We start from the raw sequence: 17,382 nt of genomic DNA on the forward strand, positions 1-17,382 counted from the left end.
CTGGGTAGGAGCTATAAAGTACAAAGCTGCATTTCACAGGAATACAGAGCGAATATGTCATATGAGGTAGTGAGGAGCCTGAAGAACTCCTTGGTAAGGAAACTAACAAGAACAAACCTAGCTCACCATGGTTTAACCCAGTAGTGAGACTGGCCAGCCAACAAGCCCACTCAAGAGGCTGTAGACAGCCTCTCAGCTCTCAATTAGAAACTTCAACCTAAGTCAGTAGATAATCACAGCTTCCACCAGCACCACCACAACAATGAGGAAACATGCTGAACCCTGGAAACAGAGAGGATTCTGGGAACAAAAATACTCCCAAGGAAACAGCCAGCCAACCCATTCAGGAATAGCAGAAGGCTGGCTGTCCATTTTAGTGCTTCAGCCTGATATGTGGCCTGGGGTTGGACCTCAGTATTTAGGACAAAGATATGGAACATTAAAGATAAGTCTTTGCTGTGTGGAGCTCTGGGCATGCTATATTTTCATGACATTCTTGAATCTAAAAGGAAACTAATAATGTTTTTGTAGTGAGTGGTTGCTGGGGGCCCTCTTTCAATTTATAGCAAAATTGTACATCACCTGTGAGTGCACTTGTGCATAAGTGACAGAATCGCACCCTGAATCACTCCAGACCGAAGAGCAACAGTGTGTGTGTGTGGGTGGGTGCTATGTGGGCTGGGGAGAAATCTTGCTGCTGGCTTGGTTGCTGGGCTGCCTTTGTGCGTAGGAAGAACTCTTTGCAGAAAGGCAGAATTCCTCGGGTTCTGAGCAAGAGGGAACTTTAAAAACAGCTTGGGCGGGGAGGAACCACTATATCCTTGCAAAATGCTAACTTGACTACTTTCCCCTACTCAGTTGGGCAAAACCCTTGAGGGGAGTACAAGGTTAGCTATAACTTTTTTAGTTATTCATCTTATAGACCAATGAATCATCTTCACTTACAACCTCAAGAAGACTCTCATTTCCATAATTACAATTTCCATTCTGAGTATCGGGAATGTGCAATGAAAGGGAAGGCCTGTATGATCCTGCCTACCACGTGGGTACAGGCTTAGGGGAAGGAGAGAGGGGCCCTTCTTTTCCTCTCTCAGTCCTCCAGCTTCTCCGGTCCTCTGGGTAGTATATCTGTGGTAGACATGGTACAGATTTTGCCCTTACCCAAAATGCAAGGAGAGGCTGTGTCAACTCTGGTCAGAAAAGAGATGTGCTCTTACATTCTCAAAGGATCACATTGGTTGTTATTTGAGGCATAATAAGTTGTCTAGAAGTGGGTTTAAGTCAAAAGCAGGGTAAATAATCATTAGGTACCAATTATAGCACAGGTTGGCTATCAGGGCTTGAAACAACATGGCAGTAGTAAGACTGGATAAATAGATTCTAGGTGTGGTATAAAGGCTGACCAGGTGGGACTTGCTGGTGTGTTTAATGTGGAATGTGAGAATAATAGACACTAAAAATGGTACAAAGGTTCTTGTTTGACCAGTGGGAATCTCAGTTGCTGGGAACAGCCTATTTATTTTGTATATGTTAGGCTCACCCATTAGAATGTTGAGTCAGACATCTCTGTGACAGGGTTGAGTAGGAGGAAGACACTGAGTCCAGGGTGTAGACAGGACAGTTCTGGATGCATTTGTGGTAGGAGATGCCAGAAGTCTGGCTGAGGTCTCAAGAATGAGTAGAACTAGAAAAGAGAGATGATACCGCTGCGGGCACTGCAGGAAGTCGAGCCAGCAAGGGAAGGCCTGCAGGAGATGCCGAGAGGTTGATACTTGGGGTGTGAAAAGAGAACCAAGTAAGTGGTGTCACCGGGAACAGACGAAGGCAATGTCTTAGAGGAGAATGATGGGTTGTGACAGCTGAGATGTGCTCAGAAGGTCACTTCAGGGTTAGGGAAGGACGTGATCCACAGAGGACACAAGATCAAGCGCAGGGCCTTCCTTTGGGAGTAGGAGCCGCCAGCTCTCTCAACCCCTGCTTGATGCGGGTGTGCCCACAGCCGTCTGGTTAGCGCTAGAGATGACAACAGCAAAGGTTTCACCTCCGTCCTGTGCGTACCATGTGCATGTCCGGGGTTCTCATGAGTACCTTACGTGGCATTCAACAGCCACCCCAAGAGACAGGAAGACTCACTCACATTTACGTGGGAATCCAGGATACAGCTCAGCTTCTCTCCCTGGAAGTCCGGGTCTCCCTTCCCTCTCTCCATCTTTTCTTCTCTCTCTGTCTCTCTTTCCACCCCCTCTTCTCTTGTTCTCTCCTTTTTATATAAAGGATGGTAAAAATAGCCTCGTACGTTGCGTAGTCTGCCATGATGACTGTCTCAAAGTGCAGTTCGGTGTGCTGGTGTATCCCCATGCTGTGCCCCACCCTGCAGAACTTCCGCTTGCTGCCTTCAAGCTCCTTCTTACTTCCGTTCCCTAACTCAGCAGCAGTTGTCATTCTGTTTTCCATCTCTATGAATTTGGCTATTTTAGAGACTTCATTTAAGTAGAACAACACAGTTTTGTCTTTGTTTATTTTTGAGGGGAGGGCCCATTGCACAGCCCACGCTGGTGTGGAACTTGCTGTGTAGCCTAAGGTGCCCTTGAACTCACCATTCTCCTGCCCCAGCCTCCCAAGTGCTTGGATTAGAAGCACACACCACCATACCCATCTGTTATTTGTCTGTACACATTTGTATTTGGCTGATCTTAAGGCTCAGGTAGCCGGGGCCAAAATACCTTCCTGAATAACATCTTAACATATGTGGCAGTCATTTCACATTCAGTTTGCTCACTCTTTATGGACACTGGGTGCTTCTTGCTTTGAGCTCTTGGAAATAATGATGCTGTGAACATCTGTGTGGAACTATCCATTTGTGCACCCTCTTTTAAAGACTTTGTTGTTACACACTTTGTGCTGTCACTTTAGCCACCTGAACTTATTTTGCTTTTTATTGCTTTCAATTGACTTTCTACCTGTATTCTGTAGTCTTAAACATTTCTTAAGATGACATTTATTTATTTATTTATTTATTTATTTATTTATTTATTCATTCATTCATTCATTCATTCATTCATTCATTATTTTCTACTTGTTTGTTTTGAGACAAGGTTTTTCTGTGTAGTTCCCACTGTCCTGGAACTCGATCTGTAAACCAAGCTAAACTGGAACCCAGAGATCCACCTACCTCTGCCTCCCACATACTGGGATTAAAGGCATGAGCCACCACACCCGACTAGATTTTTTAACTCACTATTATTTATGTGTATGAGTGTGAACCTGTGAATATATGTGTATCACATGTATGCAGTACCCTCTGAGGCCAGAAGAGCTTACAGGGTCCCCAAGGACAGGAGTTACAGGCAGTTGTGAGCCACCGTGAGGGTGCTGGAAATGGTCCTCTGCAAGAGCAGTAGGGCTCTTAACTACTAAACCATCATCTCTCCAGTCCCTGCCCTGTAGTCTGGTTGAGTACAGGAGCCATGCCTATGTATACGATTGTTCTCACAACACTCTGACAGTGCAGAGTACAGTTCATGTAGCTGCTCAGTAAATATTTTTCATGAATGCTGGTATGCACAGGCCAGCAGGCCTAGCTGTCACCACCTGTGAACTGAAGATATGTTTTAAACCTTAGAATGCTTACTTACAGGCCTCATTCACAGGCATCACTTTATTTTTCTTTATCAAGTTTACTACAAAGTTTACATACCAACAGGTGCTCCACATGAGCATCACAAAGCAGCAGGAGCCAGAGAATGAGGTCAGATGGAAGGGAGGTCAGAAAGGATTCCCCAATAGCCTGCAAGCAGCTTGCAGTCATGTGATGGTCAGGGTGCCTGAGATCAGGGGTAGCCCAGGTCTCAGCCCAGAGAGAATGAACCTGTGCTCTTTGCCCCTGGAACCGCTGTGAAGACAAGCTTCTTCAGGAGAGGAAGCGTGTGCTCCTGGGGCCACACTGCTGACCAGTGCGATAGGTCAGCGGCAGAACCCAGGACACTGAGGTTTGCCCTGGGTTGCTATCTGTGCTGAGGACAAGTCACTCTTTTGCTGGTTGTGCCCCACACTGCCTTCCCAACCAGTCTCCTAGATATTCTGTGTGTGTGTGTGTGTGTGTGTGTGTGTGTGTGTGTGTGTTCTAGGTTTTTTGTTTGTTTGTTTGTTTGTTTCCTGCTGTGATTAAACCATCTGTTCAAAATCAACTTGGAGGAAAGGGTTTATTTGGATTCCCTTTCCAGGTCACAGCACATCATGAACAAAGGCAGAGCAGGAATTTAAGGCAGGAACTTGAAGCAGAAACTAGGGAAGGGTGATTCTTACTGGCTCCGATCCTTGCGACGAATATGCAGCTTCCTTACACAGCCCAGAACCACCTGCCTAGGTGGTACTGCCTGTGGTGGGTAGGTTCTCCCGTGTCGACTAACGAGCAAGAGCATGTCTCACAGATGTGCTGGCAGGCCAGTCTGAGGAAGGCACGCCATTGTAGCGTGCAGGAGTGGAAGGCACTAACCACCACACTCGGTGGCCGAGGACACTACATTGTTGGACTCCAGGACCCAGAACCGACTCCAAGCGGCAGCTGGCTGCTACCCCTCAACCCCAGAAAGAATCCAGTGTTCATTACTAGCCTAGGACAAAGGGAACAAAGATTCAGAGTCAAAGCCTATCATGTTGGCTCCATTTTAACATTGATGAGTTGGACACGGTCAGATAAATAAAATACAAACTTCCCCTTAGTGGATTTGGGGATTTTGCAAATTAATGCCTTTAAAAATTCCACATGGTACCTGGCAGGTAGGAAATGCGGGCAAATGTGGCCGCCTCCTGTATAGGTTATCACACAAAGTCCCCATGGAGAATCTAGCTGTCCATCTCCTTGACGGGTAAATAATCTATGCCCTGCTTATTCAGCTGAGGGATGTACAAGCGGAGAAGGTGAATGGGAGAATGACAAAGGAGGTTCTACTTACTAAGCCTTCAGGACACCATTTCCACTTCTTCTCAGTATTGTTACCTGTTTTCTCATGGGCTCTTCACTGTGGTCCCATGATGACACTGGTTTTGTGATGCTCAGCTTACAGATGAGAAGCCAGAGGCTCTGAGAATAATAAGCTACATATCAGGCACACAGCAGAGCTCTTTTGGGTCTCAGCCCAGGGGCATTCAACTCCACTCTAACACTGTAGAAGGCCTGAGGAAGCTGCCAGGAGGCTGAGCAAGGCACAGTCACAATGGGCCAAAATCCCTGGAGAAGAGAAAGGGTGATGTAAGTTCTGGAAGCACAAACTGGCATTGAAAAGAGGAAGCTTGAGGGCCAAAGTTGAGAAGACAAGCAGGGAGCCAGTCACAGGATCTGAGAAGCTGTGTGGAGGAGCTTGTGTTTTAAACAGGAAAGCAAAATGGTCAGACCTGAGCTCATGCAAGCCATTCTGAAATGGTGTCCAAAGAAGCTTCATTGGTAGCAGTGAGGAGCTTCACACTGGGTGGTGGTGATGGTGGGGAACCAGTGGGATTGCTGAAGATGACGCTGCAGGGTCTTGGGGGTGAGGGGGTAGATGGTGTCGTTATCAGGAGTACATGCCTACAGGTTTCAGAAAGACCTGCAAGGCCTTCCTCCATGCTGTGTGCTTCCTGTACTGTCTTTCCTTCAGTTTTAACAATGTTTTAGCCTTCTAGAAGGTTCTCAGTACAGGCTGCCTCCAGGAAAGAGAGAGAAAGCCATTTGCTTTCTTATGCCATGCAACAGAGGGGGATTTCCCTAGGACTGGGAAGAGGGTGGGGAGGGGGGCTGGCAGAATGCAGAAGAAGTGGCCAAGTGCTGCATCTAACTCAGCCTCCATCCAGCTTAGCTGTACAGGTGCCACTGACTGGCTAAGGGGCCCTGTAGGAGGGACTAGGTGCTCAAGGGCACTCAGCTGAGGGGAGAGGTGGAGTGCAGGTGCATCTCAGGGGTAGACAGTTTATTGTCCTAAAGAAGGCCCTCCCCACCTCTCCCCCGAGGAAGGGCATGCCTGGCCCTCAGCAGGACTGTCACTCAGGGTCACATTTATTTTGAACTCCAGGAAATGAAGTAAACGTGACATCTCTGAGACAGTTGAGTTTGTAGAGCTGGTTTGTGGCCGAGTGTTTTTCATACCTCAGGTCTTTATGTAGTGCTTGCTACAACAGCTTAAAAGTGAGGAAAAGTCACGTGACAATGGAACAGCCCCAAGGTTGCAAAGCACCTCAGGTGACAGGAAGGTGACAGGCTTCAGAGAAGACAAAGGCAGCTCTCCTCACTCTTTGTGGCTCCAAACTATTTCCCGGTTCTCTCTGTGGACTGCACCACCCTACAGACCCCCTGGCCCCTTCCAGTAAGAGACAACCTGGAGCTGAGTGTTGTAGGGCTCAGAACCCTCTCAGCCCTCTGCTGCCTCCCTGGAGGAAGCAAAGCGAAGGACAAAAGACGAGACCCATCCGTCGCTAAAATAGTCACTGCCCTGACCAGCGGACCATCCTGATCCAGGACCCTCCTTCCCCACTGAGTAGGTCCATATCACCAAGAGACCCAGACTGCAGACTTCAAACTGACACAGATGACAGATGGAAGCCTGGCCGGAGCCTAAACCCATGTTAGCTTTATTTGCATCTTACATTCATCTGTGTGTCAGCTCTAGGAAACCTTTCCTAGTCTGTGGAGCATAGCATTTCCACCAGCAGTTCGCAGTGCACTCTCTTTACAGAGACTTGCAGTCATCTTGTGTAAATATGGACATACCACATAGGTAATAAAGTATCCTAATTTTTGTTCTTTTTTTTTTTTTTTTTTTTTTCTTGAAGAACTGGGTTGTGGCACACAAGCTGCATGAGACGATCTGACATGGATCTCATAACTGCTGTTTCTTCATCTACATTAGAGCACTGGTCAGACCTGACAGCTCAGAATGATGTAAGTGAGGCTGGATCGAAACACCCAGGAAAGTAAGTGGTCAGCAGGAGTGAGTGTTTGTGACAGCCTTGTCAACAGGGGCTAACACTGTCTCATTGTTCTGGTGTCCTGGCTTAAATTCTCCAAAGGATCCGTCTCATTGGCTGTGGAATACGTTCCTCCAGGATCCAGCATCTCCCAGAATTAGGTGGGCTAGAGGAAGGCTCTTAGGAAACAATAGGACTACACAAACCACCATGGGGCTGTTGAGAGAGCAGAGGTGACAGCCAAGAGAGTAGGAGGCCTGTGCTCAATCCAGGGTCTGGAATAAACAGAAAGAGAATTCTAGGTCTCAGAAACTGCAGAGGCATATTTACACATTTAAAGAAACATTGTGTCTGACGTAGATCATCAGTGAGTTAGAAGTGTGCTTGCTTTCTTCCTACCCCTATGTGCTACCCAAAGGGACAGGAGGCCTGCTGGGTGGGAAAGGATACCCTTGACACACTAGCCTGCCTACCTCCCAGGCCTTTCCTCCAGACCTATGACATACTTCACCCTGTAAATACTCTGGAATCCCAGGCTGCAGGAAGCGCTGGCCTCCTGGCCTTTCCCACACAGCCCAGCCACCTGTGCAAGCAGGCTGCACCCACTCTTTCCAGCCCAGCCGGTCTGCTGGCCACAGGAATTCCCCCTCCTTACCTCTGTGCCTGCAGCTCTCCTGACGGAGGCCTTTCACCAGAGACCCCACCAATACCACCACCAATGCCCCTCCCATCTCCCATGGTCTGAATCTTTTTAGGCCACCAAAGCCTAAGGCCAAATGAGACTGTGGAATGTGTAGAAGAGGCCCTGAGCAGAAGCAAACATGTAGACTCTATCTGCAGAGCAAAGCCTCTGTGGTCCTTTGACCTCTCAGAGTTCCCTATAGGACAGGTCAGAGGAGGATTCTGGAATGTGGTTTACAAGATGGCGATCTGAGGGTCAGAGAGGCAGGTGACTGGCTTTAGGCCACTTGGCAGATGGAGAGACTCCTTTCTCGACAGCCCCTTCCTCCTCTGTTGTACAGGGGACATCAATCCAGTCAGCTCTGGGCTCCCAACATGCCCGCTTTGTATGGCTGCCCAGCTTTTGCTCAGCAAAACAGCCCCTGCCTGAATGTTCTTCCCCGACAAAGCTCCCTCTACTCAGCCCCACCCAGCACTCACCTTCTCTCACATTTCCCCATCTACCCCATTTTCCTGCAGTCTGAACATATTACCCAAAGACTCTTCCTATATGAAGTGCTGTTCAATACCTTTTCCAGTAAGAATGTAAGAATCTGCTATGGTGCCAACAGCTTTGGGTGGAAAGAAAGTCTAAGTGAGAGAATGAATATGTGAACGGGTCTCTTTGCTGAACTTTTGATGTGGCAGATAGGATTCATCTGGGTGGGAAGACCCACGTAGGTCCCCACGCAAAGCTAACCAGGTGGCTCCAAGTGCTCACTGACAGGAGCAACCTGAAGCAACGCTGCCCTCCATGCTCCACCTGCGTAGCTGGTCCTCCTGATCAAGCCAAATGCCTTCACAGAGGCCCCAGTGGCCTGACGCCAGAGGACTGCCCACTGGCCTCTAAAAAGAGCAAAGTCTGCCTCCCTCCTGCTCTGCCAGCTGAGCTGCATTTGCACCACCCGCCCAGACTCCCAAGCCTGCAGTGTGGGGAAGAAAAAGAAGAGGGAAATCAGGTCAAACCAGATGGCAAAGCAGTTCTCTTGGTCAGCACTGAGAGCTGGAGGGCTGGCAGCAGGAAGTGCTGCTGCCAAGCCAGGCAGAGTGGCTGCTGGGTAAGGCACAGCCCTGACTTGGGGATTCCAGCCCCGGCCTGTGTGTTGTGACTTAATCAGCAGACAAAAGCAAGTCCTACATGACTTGTGTTGGAGGGTGAACCTGTTTGTGCTTTATATAACATATGTGTATATGGTTGGCCTTTGTTCCAGTGTGGATTCAACCAACCACAGACTGAAATCTGTGAAAACCCAGACTTGAATCTTCATTTAGCACAGACAGTCTTTTTATCTGTCTCTTTCCTTAAACAATCTCCTGCAACTATTTGTGTGGTGTTTACCTTGTGTTCCATGATAAGTGATGTGGACATTCCTGTCAGTGTATAGGAGGATGGGCTTTACAAGTTCTATGCAAAGCAAAGAGCACTTTATAGAAGGGACTTCCTCTGTTTCCCTCCCCTCCGCAGGACTGTCTGTCCTCTCCAGGGCTGTCTCTGAGCCCTGCAAGACTCATAGTTCCCCATCACACTTTCCCTATGCAACTTAGTCAGGAGCCCTCTGCCTTCACAACTTCCTAATGTCCTTATTTTCTCTTAGGATCTCAGTGAGGGATCTGGCTGTATACAGGGCTAGCCTGCCTGACAGACTAGGCCTGTCTTACTAGGCAGGCCTAGTCAGGGTTTGCTTGCTTTTATGATCACAGATCACAGATGGAAGAAATCTAAGGTAGGTGAGACTGTTCCCTTCTCAGTCACAGACATATTGTCTAGAGAAGTCCAGATATTCATTCTGAGGATCGCTATGATGGGGTGGACTAGAAACCAAGACTAGTGGCTGATACCCACTGGCCATGACCAGACTTAGCAGCTTGAGCCCAAGTTTCAAAGTAATATCCAGATGTGAAGCCCAAAGAGGCTTGGACACTTACTTCAGATTGCACCTAAAATAGTGAAGCCAAGAACCTGCTCACTTTCTCCTGACGTCCCATTTGGCACCTTCTGGCCAAGGTCACTGGGGCTCTGTCCCTGGGCCCTGCATCCCAGAAGTCCCGGATCAAACCCACCCAATGTCAGATGTAAAGAGTCTTAAGGATGAAGGGATGCACCCAGTGTGTGGCACACACTTTCCTCCCTAGCTTATCCTTAGCTATGATGCTAAGCCCTCCTCCTAGGCTCCCCCAGTGTGAGCCACATGGCCAGAGGGTGCCCTAGGAGCAGGCTCTGAGCGAGGGCAATTGCTCTATAGAATGTGCACAGAGCTGTAATGAGGGTTTGGTGTGCCCCAGTATAGGTTCTGGGGAATACAGAAGTAGCTGTCCTCTGCTGGCTTGGCACCCAGAGAGCTAAGCAGCCCCACCCAGCCTCTGGGTCCTCGAGAGGATCTGTGGAGGAGCTAGGAAGAATAACATCTTCTAGTCTACATTTACTGCCATTGGCACTGTGGCTCATGCTACCACTGTCTGCTTCCTGGGAGCCACACATGGCCCCAGCAGAGGCAATGGAGAGGGGGACCTTGTAGGTCTGGCAGAGCATCATTTGGGCTAAGCATGCCATCTCATAGCAGAGCTGTGCTCACCCTAGACCTGAGGCACATGACCTTTATAAAAAGATATATTTTTAGTGTGTCTACAACTAGTGTATGTGTATTCCTGTTACCCATGGAGCCCAGAATAAGGTGTCAGATACCCTGGAAGTGAGTTACAGATGACTGTGAGTCTCCATCTGGGTGCTGGGAACTGACTGCAGGTCCTTTGCAAGAGTAACAAGTGCTCTTAACCACTGAGCCATCTCTTCATCCCCAGGCCATACCACTTTTGAAGCTGACAATGAAAACTCCAACAAAAGTCACCAAGTGAGGAATCTATGAACAAGTGGCTTTCTCTTTTCTCCTGATGATAAGTTTGAAGTGTCAAATGAAGGAGGAAAAGAATGACATTTTGAACTTGGGGGTGGGCATGGCAGGGATCTTTGGTACCTGCAGCATTCCTTGCTGAACACTCTCCCAGCCACTTTGCCGTGCATAGCTTGGGTGTGCAGCGTATGTGTCTGTCCACTGACTCTTGCTATAGTCCAAGCATCTACCACCATCTTAGCTTCTCAGACAAGACCTTGGTTTAACAGTCATGGAAGTACATTCAAGTTATGATTCTTTCCTAGAAAGTCAGGCTCTCTTTACTTCTCCCAGGAGGCCAGAGTCCTCCTGGAGGCCATTTCTGAGGGAAGGGGGGCCTCATTCAATACACTCCATTTTAGAGAAAAAGAGCTGATGCAGACGACTCTCTCAGACTGCAACATAGTCCTATTTGGAACTTGTGAACAGTGTTTTCATCTGTTTCTTCAGCTTCCTCTCCTCACACCAGTCTCTATCTTTTGAACAACCTCTCTATCTTTTGAACGGCTGCTACTTGCTAACACCACCCTTTTCCTTTTTCTCTCAGCCCTTCTTCCCATTAAGGCCACTCAGTCTTGGCGTCTCTGGTCTCATGTTCATCTCCAGGATGTCTTTAGCTTTCTCCTGCAAAAGGATTTTGTCAGCTCTGGGCTGACCTCTGTACTAACTCTCAGCACAGATTGCGTTGGGCTGAACTTTCTTCCCATTGCTCAGCAAATGTATGATTCAGACCATCAGAGCTCAGATGAATCCAGGAAAAGGCCTCCTGAGAGCAGAGTCTCCTCCCAAGGCATAGTCTTCAATTGTGACCACCCTAGGTCCTTCCATACCCCAGTTAGAGGGGATTCTGCTGACATCCTGGATTCAGCCTCAGGAGCCGGGCTGGGGTCTTTGCCAAGCTTTCCTGGTCTTTCCCCTGCCTGAGTGGGGGAGGGAAGTGGGGAGACAGCAACACTGCTGGCTGAAACTCCCATCATAAGCACAAGGTGGCCTTTGACATTCTCTCAACAGTCACCACTCGTCCCTGGGCAGAGGAGGACTAGGAAAAGGAAGGGCTGCAGAGAGGCTAGAGAGCCTCTCCAGGGCCTGGTGGAGACCAGGGCAAGTGGTATTTCTAAGCAGAAGCTGGCCAGCCCCAGGGACACAGGGCAGTGGGAAGCAGAGGAAAGCTTGTTGCAAAACCAAACATCACTGCTGAGTCACATCCATGTGGCATAAGGAGCCCCAGTTGAGGCTGCAGCTCAGAATGGCTGCTTGGTGCTGACTGCCCTGCTGTCCCAGCCTTCAGCAGCAGCGCTTGGGCAGCTGCTCCGTCCTTTGCAGGGCACACTTGGAGTTCTTACTTCCAGCACTCCACCGTTAATTTGAGTGACACACCCGTTTTCCCTAGAGCGTCCCTTCCCCACGCCCAGCTCATTTGTGCTTAGGAAGAGGAGGGGGGGTGTCTTTCCTTCCCTCTATCTGGATCCAGGAGTAGATGGTCACATGGCCCAGGCTTAGCCAGTCAGTCCTTTGATGGCCTCTAGAACAGGAACATTCTGGAAATAGCTCTCCAGGCTGTCAGGAAGGATACTTTTTGCATCCTACAAGAAACCTACTAGGCCTGGGTGGCTGGGGCCAGGGTACATGTGTGCAGTACCCCATGGGTGGGCAGCGTGACAAGGCCATGAGCCTCTGACCTTCCCAGTTTCGGGGATGATGATTTCTCTGCTTAAACAACATTTCAAGTTGAGTTTCTGTCATTTTCAAACATAAGATTTTTGCCTATGCTGCCATTGTCCCTTCTTCTACATTTTCCCTTTGTTTGAGGCTTACCACTGCCTGGCTGTCACCTGCCTTGCCCTATTGTGCCAGATCATGACCGCCAACAGCACAGAACGAGGATGCTGGTGGACTAACTGCCATGTGCTTGTGATTTATAGCCTTTATAGTGGCCTTGCAAGTTGCTAATCACAATTACTGAAGAAGAGGCTGAGGGTCATGGAGACAGGGACTCCAGCTCGGTCAGTAAGTCACAGAGCTGAGGTGCTGCTCAGAACTTTTGGTTCTCTCTTCAGGCTTCTCTGAGAGTTGCCACCAACTAAACTTGCTCCTCCTGTAGCCCACATGTCACACACAGCCTGGGCTTCATGGGGACATTTTATGTCTGACTCTCCTTTGGTTTACTGTCTTTCTCCATCCTTGTCTTTCCTTGTCCTTGCTCCTTGCTGTCACTTAACACAGCAACTGCACTCCCCCTGCTCAGGCTCGGCCAGCAGCCATGGCTGGGCCTCTCTTGGGCAGGACAACCACCTGATCAGGTCGCCTTGGGCCACTGGCCCTGTCCTCTATCTTGGCTAGTCCCAACTAGGGACCAGGAGCAGGGCAGTGATGCCCCAGGGGAATCCACCGGGCTGAGCCCAGGAAGAGTTCCCCTCAGCCCTCACCTGGGTCCCTTGCAGACTCAACAGTCTCTTGTGTGGCTCCTAGTGTGGTGCGCCCCAGGTCCAATGCTGGAAGGATATTTCGAGACTGAGCACGGCCTTGTCCAGATGGTGATGAGAACTCTGCAAGCAAGTGGATTCCAGGTACACCCCCAGAATGCATGGGGCCTTGCACAGCCAGAGAAATAGGGAGCACAGTGTGAGATCTCTACTTTCCACTGAGGTGCAGAACAAGGCCTGGGGGTGAGGGTCATATTAAGGATGAAACATGGGAACTGGGCCCCAAAGAGTGTGTGGGTTTCTATAGGATGAGACAGTGGGAACATCATCTCTGGTGGAGGGAACAGTGTGGCAGAGTGGGAAGAGAGTATGACTTAGCAACAATACAACATGGGGGTGGGAGGAAAGGAAGAGCTTAAAGGAGAAGAGAAATAGAAAAGCCATCTCTGTAAGCCTTTCAGTGTAGTCAGGGGAAATTACTACTTCTTGGTCCAAGGCTTTCATTGGAAGCAGAAGCATTAATTCAGAACAAGATGGAGAAATGCTTCAGGAATTGAATGTGCAGGGAAGAGAGGGCTACCTAAGGTTGGAAGAGGGGGAACAGCTTAACAAAGGGGCAGGTCAGCAGCCGAACCAATAAAACAAGTCTTGTGTCATGCTGAACCTTGGAATCCAGGGATCAGGATGGCTGAGGAGACACACAGGAGGAAGAGGACAGTAAAATGGGCAGGAGGTCATGGGCATGCTGGGAAACTAGCCTCAGTCCAGATACTAGCCCCAGTCCAGATACTAACCCCAGTCCAGGTTCTTAAAGTTGCTTCCTGGAGGAGGAGACACTACAACTAGGCTTTAAAGGATAAGTAGGAGTTTGCTACCTAGAGACAGAGATGAGATGCTCTAAGAACCACCCCACCCCCTCTCACTTAGCCTGAGCAAACTGTAACAGCTCGCCCAGGGCCGTGTGTTCTGCCTGGCGCCGCAGAGAGTCTCATTTGTCTTATTAGGTCATCTGCTGTACATCAGAACCCAGTCCCTGCTTCCATTTTCTGTTCTGAAAGTATTCAACGGAAAATCTCAGACACAAACAAGTGCTAAGTTTTAAATAGCCTGTGTGGCAGCACATTGTTATGGTGATTCTGCTTTGTTACTGGTTGTCCTTAATCTCTAATTAAAGTTCATTGCAGATCTGTCAGGGGTGGCATTGGTGCTGCCTGCAGGTTCATCCAGCAGGATCTTAGAATTATCTTCATGGAAGAGGGCGGGGAGTTGGCTACACTGTGCCTCAAGAGTTTCAGGCTTAGGGTTTGTCCTCAGAATGCATGTAAGAGGGCTCAAGGTCAGGCTCAGTGGGGGGAGCCATGAGCAGAAGCACTGACTGGGGTGCCAGGTAGAAGGCAGGGCCGAGGAATGACCTGGGGTGTCCTTCCGAGTGGTCTTGACCTCTTTTTCAAGAGAAGTCGTGTGATGAAATGCATGGCCCTTTATTTATTTGACAAATATTTATCAAGCGCTTACTATGCATCAAGGAGACTCCTCTTGGTCTGCCTTTCTGTAGGAAAACAGAGGCTAACCTGTAGGCAATTAAAGAAACACCTCAGCCAGCAATGAAGCCTTAGACAGTTTTTGAAAAGCAAGAGCAGGTAAGAGGCTTGGGCACGATGGTGGGAGGAGGGTAAGGCCAGTGAGGTGAGAGCAGGCCAGATAAGCCACGTGGGCTCCAGAAGCAGAGTGCCCAACTGCAGCTGGCATGCCAGACTACCTTTGTCTTACACTCGGAGCCTGAGAAGTGTCAGCCGCTTCCTGGGAGTTGATCCCTGGTGATGTCAGGAAACTAGGGCCTTCCATTTCCTTGTTCCTCTCCTTGTCATTTTAGTGAAGAAAAAGAATCACACACTTCATACTGCCTTAAACGCGTATGTCTATACTTAGCAGTGACATACTGTGTATTTCAAAATAGCTAGTGGAGGGTGAGGATTTTGAATGTTCTCATCACAAATGATAAATGTTTGAAGTGATGAATATGCTAAGTATTCAAAGTAGATGATGGCCTGTTTACAACATGTATAGGAATCTCACATAATGCCTCATAACCAAGTACAGTGATGCCAGTGAGAACCCCTGGAGATTACGCCTTCCTAAAACACAAGTTTCTCCTCCCAGGAAAAGGTAGTATTTTGATGCTCACAAACACGATCTTTGTGCATATGTTTTTCCTGGGGTAGCAAGGGGGGAGAAGATCTGCTGTGTTTTGACTGTGTCTTTCAAAAGTTCATGTTTAGGAATCTTAGTTCCCGTTGTGACACTGTAGGGGTCAGAACCTACGGGAGTGGTTTAGGTCACAGTATGTTTCTACAGAACCAATGTTGTTCTCGGTTCCTGTGCTTGCTTTCCTTTGACTCTTTCTGTTTGTTTGTTCTTGACACAGGATCTTATTATGTAGCCTGGGAAAGCCTCCTGCCTCTGCCTCCCAAGTGCTGGGATTACATGAGTCACAGTTTCTAGCTGTGAACTGGTCTAATTCTCCATGGAGTGGCATATTAGGATTTGTATCTTTCCCTCACATGTTTTTGTTGTTGTTTGTTTGTTTGTTCCTCTTATGCATGAGTTTGCTCTCCGTGTTGCCTTCTGCTACATTATCAACCAGCTTGGGAGCCTCAGCAGAAGCCATGTACATGGCTTCACCACATTGAGACATTCGGCCTTCAGAAAAGCAAATCGAATGACTTCTGTACCTTTGTGTGAGTGGAGGTGTGAAGATACTGGCTGTCCTGCACCATCACTTCCTACTTTCTCCCCTTGAGAGTTCTCTTGCTGAAACTGCTGCTCATCAGTTTTCCACAGTAGAAATGGGTATTCAAAGCTAGAAATGGCCACAAGAGTATACCTCCTCTCCTCCCTCTCCTATGAAGAAAGACCAAGTTTAGGTCAAGCATTGGGCTTCCTAAATTTCATCTCATGAGAGATTTGGGACAAGGATGAAGACATCATTTGGTTAATGATCACTCTGGGACAGTGTTGAAGGTAAGTTTGTGAAGAGGAGACCAGAAGTGGGAAAGCTGGCAAGAACCAGCCACATGATCCTGAGAGAGACAGTGTCTTAGTGGGCTTCAGTTGTCTTACTTTTCTGGAGCTGTGAAAAGACTCCATGACTAAGACAACTTATAGAAGAAAGAGTTTATTGGGCGCTTACAGTTTCAGAGGGTTAGAGAGTCCATGACCATCATGGCGGGGAGCATGGCAGCAATCAAGTGTGGTGCTGGAGCAGTAGCTGAGAGTTACATCTTGATAAACAAGAGGCAGAGAGATAACTAACTAGAAATTGTGGGAGCTCTTGAAATCTCAAACCCCACCCCCCCCAACACACACCTCCTGTGACAACCTCCTGCAACAAGACCATACCTCCTAATTCTTCCCAAGAGTTCTACCAACTGGGAATTAAGCATTCAAATATATGAGCCTATTGTGGCCTTTCTCACTCAAACCATCATAGTTATCAATCTAACACACCTGGGAAGATAGAACATCAATTGAGGAATTACCTCCATCAGATTGGCCTGTGGGCACATCTGTGGAGCATTTTCTTAACTGCTAATTGACATAGGAAGGCCCAGCCCACTGTGGGTAGTACCATCCCTAGGCAGGCGGTCTTTGGCTATATGAGGAAGGTAGCTAAAAGTGGACATGCTTGTTGGCTTGCTCCATGGTCTCTGCTTCAGTATCTGCCTCTGGGTTCCTGCCTTGAGGTCTTGCCTTGGAGACAGACTGTAAACTAAAAGTCACATAAATTCCCTTCCCCCAAGCCAGTGTTTTATCACAGCACCAGAAAGCAAACTAGGGCAGATGCCAAGCTCTGTAGAGCAAATTATAGGGATGGGAAGAGGCGACAGCTTAGAGAATTATCAGGGAGAACTATGAAAGAACGAGAAGTCAGTGAAGAACCAAATGAGGGGCCAGCTAGACTGTGGGGCCTGAAAACAGTTGTCAGAACTGGCATACCAGGTCCTCCAAAGCTACCAACCAGGTGAGTCCAGGATGAATCCTAGGGTTTCTGGGTGCTAAGACATTCCAGCAGCCCTTCTGAAATTGTTGGTGACGCCCTCACCATAGACTCCACACACTGGCTGAGTGCTATGCCTTGTGACCCATTGGGGTTTTGATGTGGTTTGTCCTCCAGGACTTCATGTGTTGGAGACTTGGTTCATAAGCTGAGTGTTGGGACCCTGTGGGAGGTTACTAGGGACAGGACATTCTGGAGGGAGTTGAAGTAGTTCTTGTGTGAGCAAGTTGATTCACAAGAGTCCCTCTCTGGCTTCATTGTGTCTTGCTCTTCCTCATATGCATTTCTGCAACTGTGTCACCTTATGCCACAAGGTAAAGAAGGAAGCCAGGGGTACTCGCCAGAGCTCCCATGC

General features: G+C 48.5%; 1 long non-coding RNA gene across 1 annotated transcript in view; it reads left to right on the forward strand.

Annotated features, from left to right (window-relative positions):
* The window catches only part of LOC129674596 (uncharacterized), a 90,503-nt gene that overhangs the window by 64,441 nt on the left and 8,680 nt on the right, over positions 1-17,382 (forward strand). The window contains exon 2 of the long non-coding RNA XR_008719813.1: positions 6,805-6,945. This is a non-coding gene — a long non-coding RNA (uncharacterized LOC129674596). The remainder of the gene's footprint in view (positions 1-6,804; positions 6,946-17,382) is intronic.

The sequence above is a fragment of the Psammomys obesus genome, unplaced genomic scaffold (genome assembly GCF_907164565.1).
Source record: "Psammomys obesus unplaced genomic scaffold, mPsaObe1.curated_primary_1811, whole genome shotgun sequence".
NCBI lineage: Eukaryota > Metazoa > Chordata > Mammalia > Rodentia > Muridae > Psammomys > Psammomys obesus.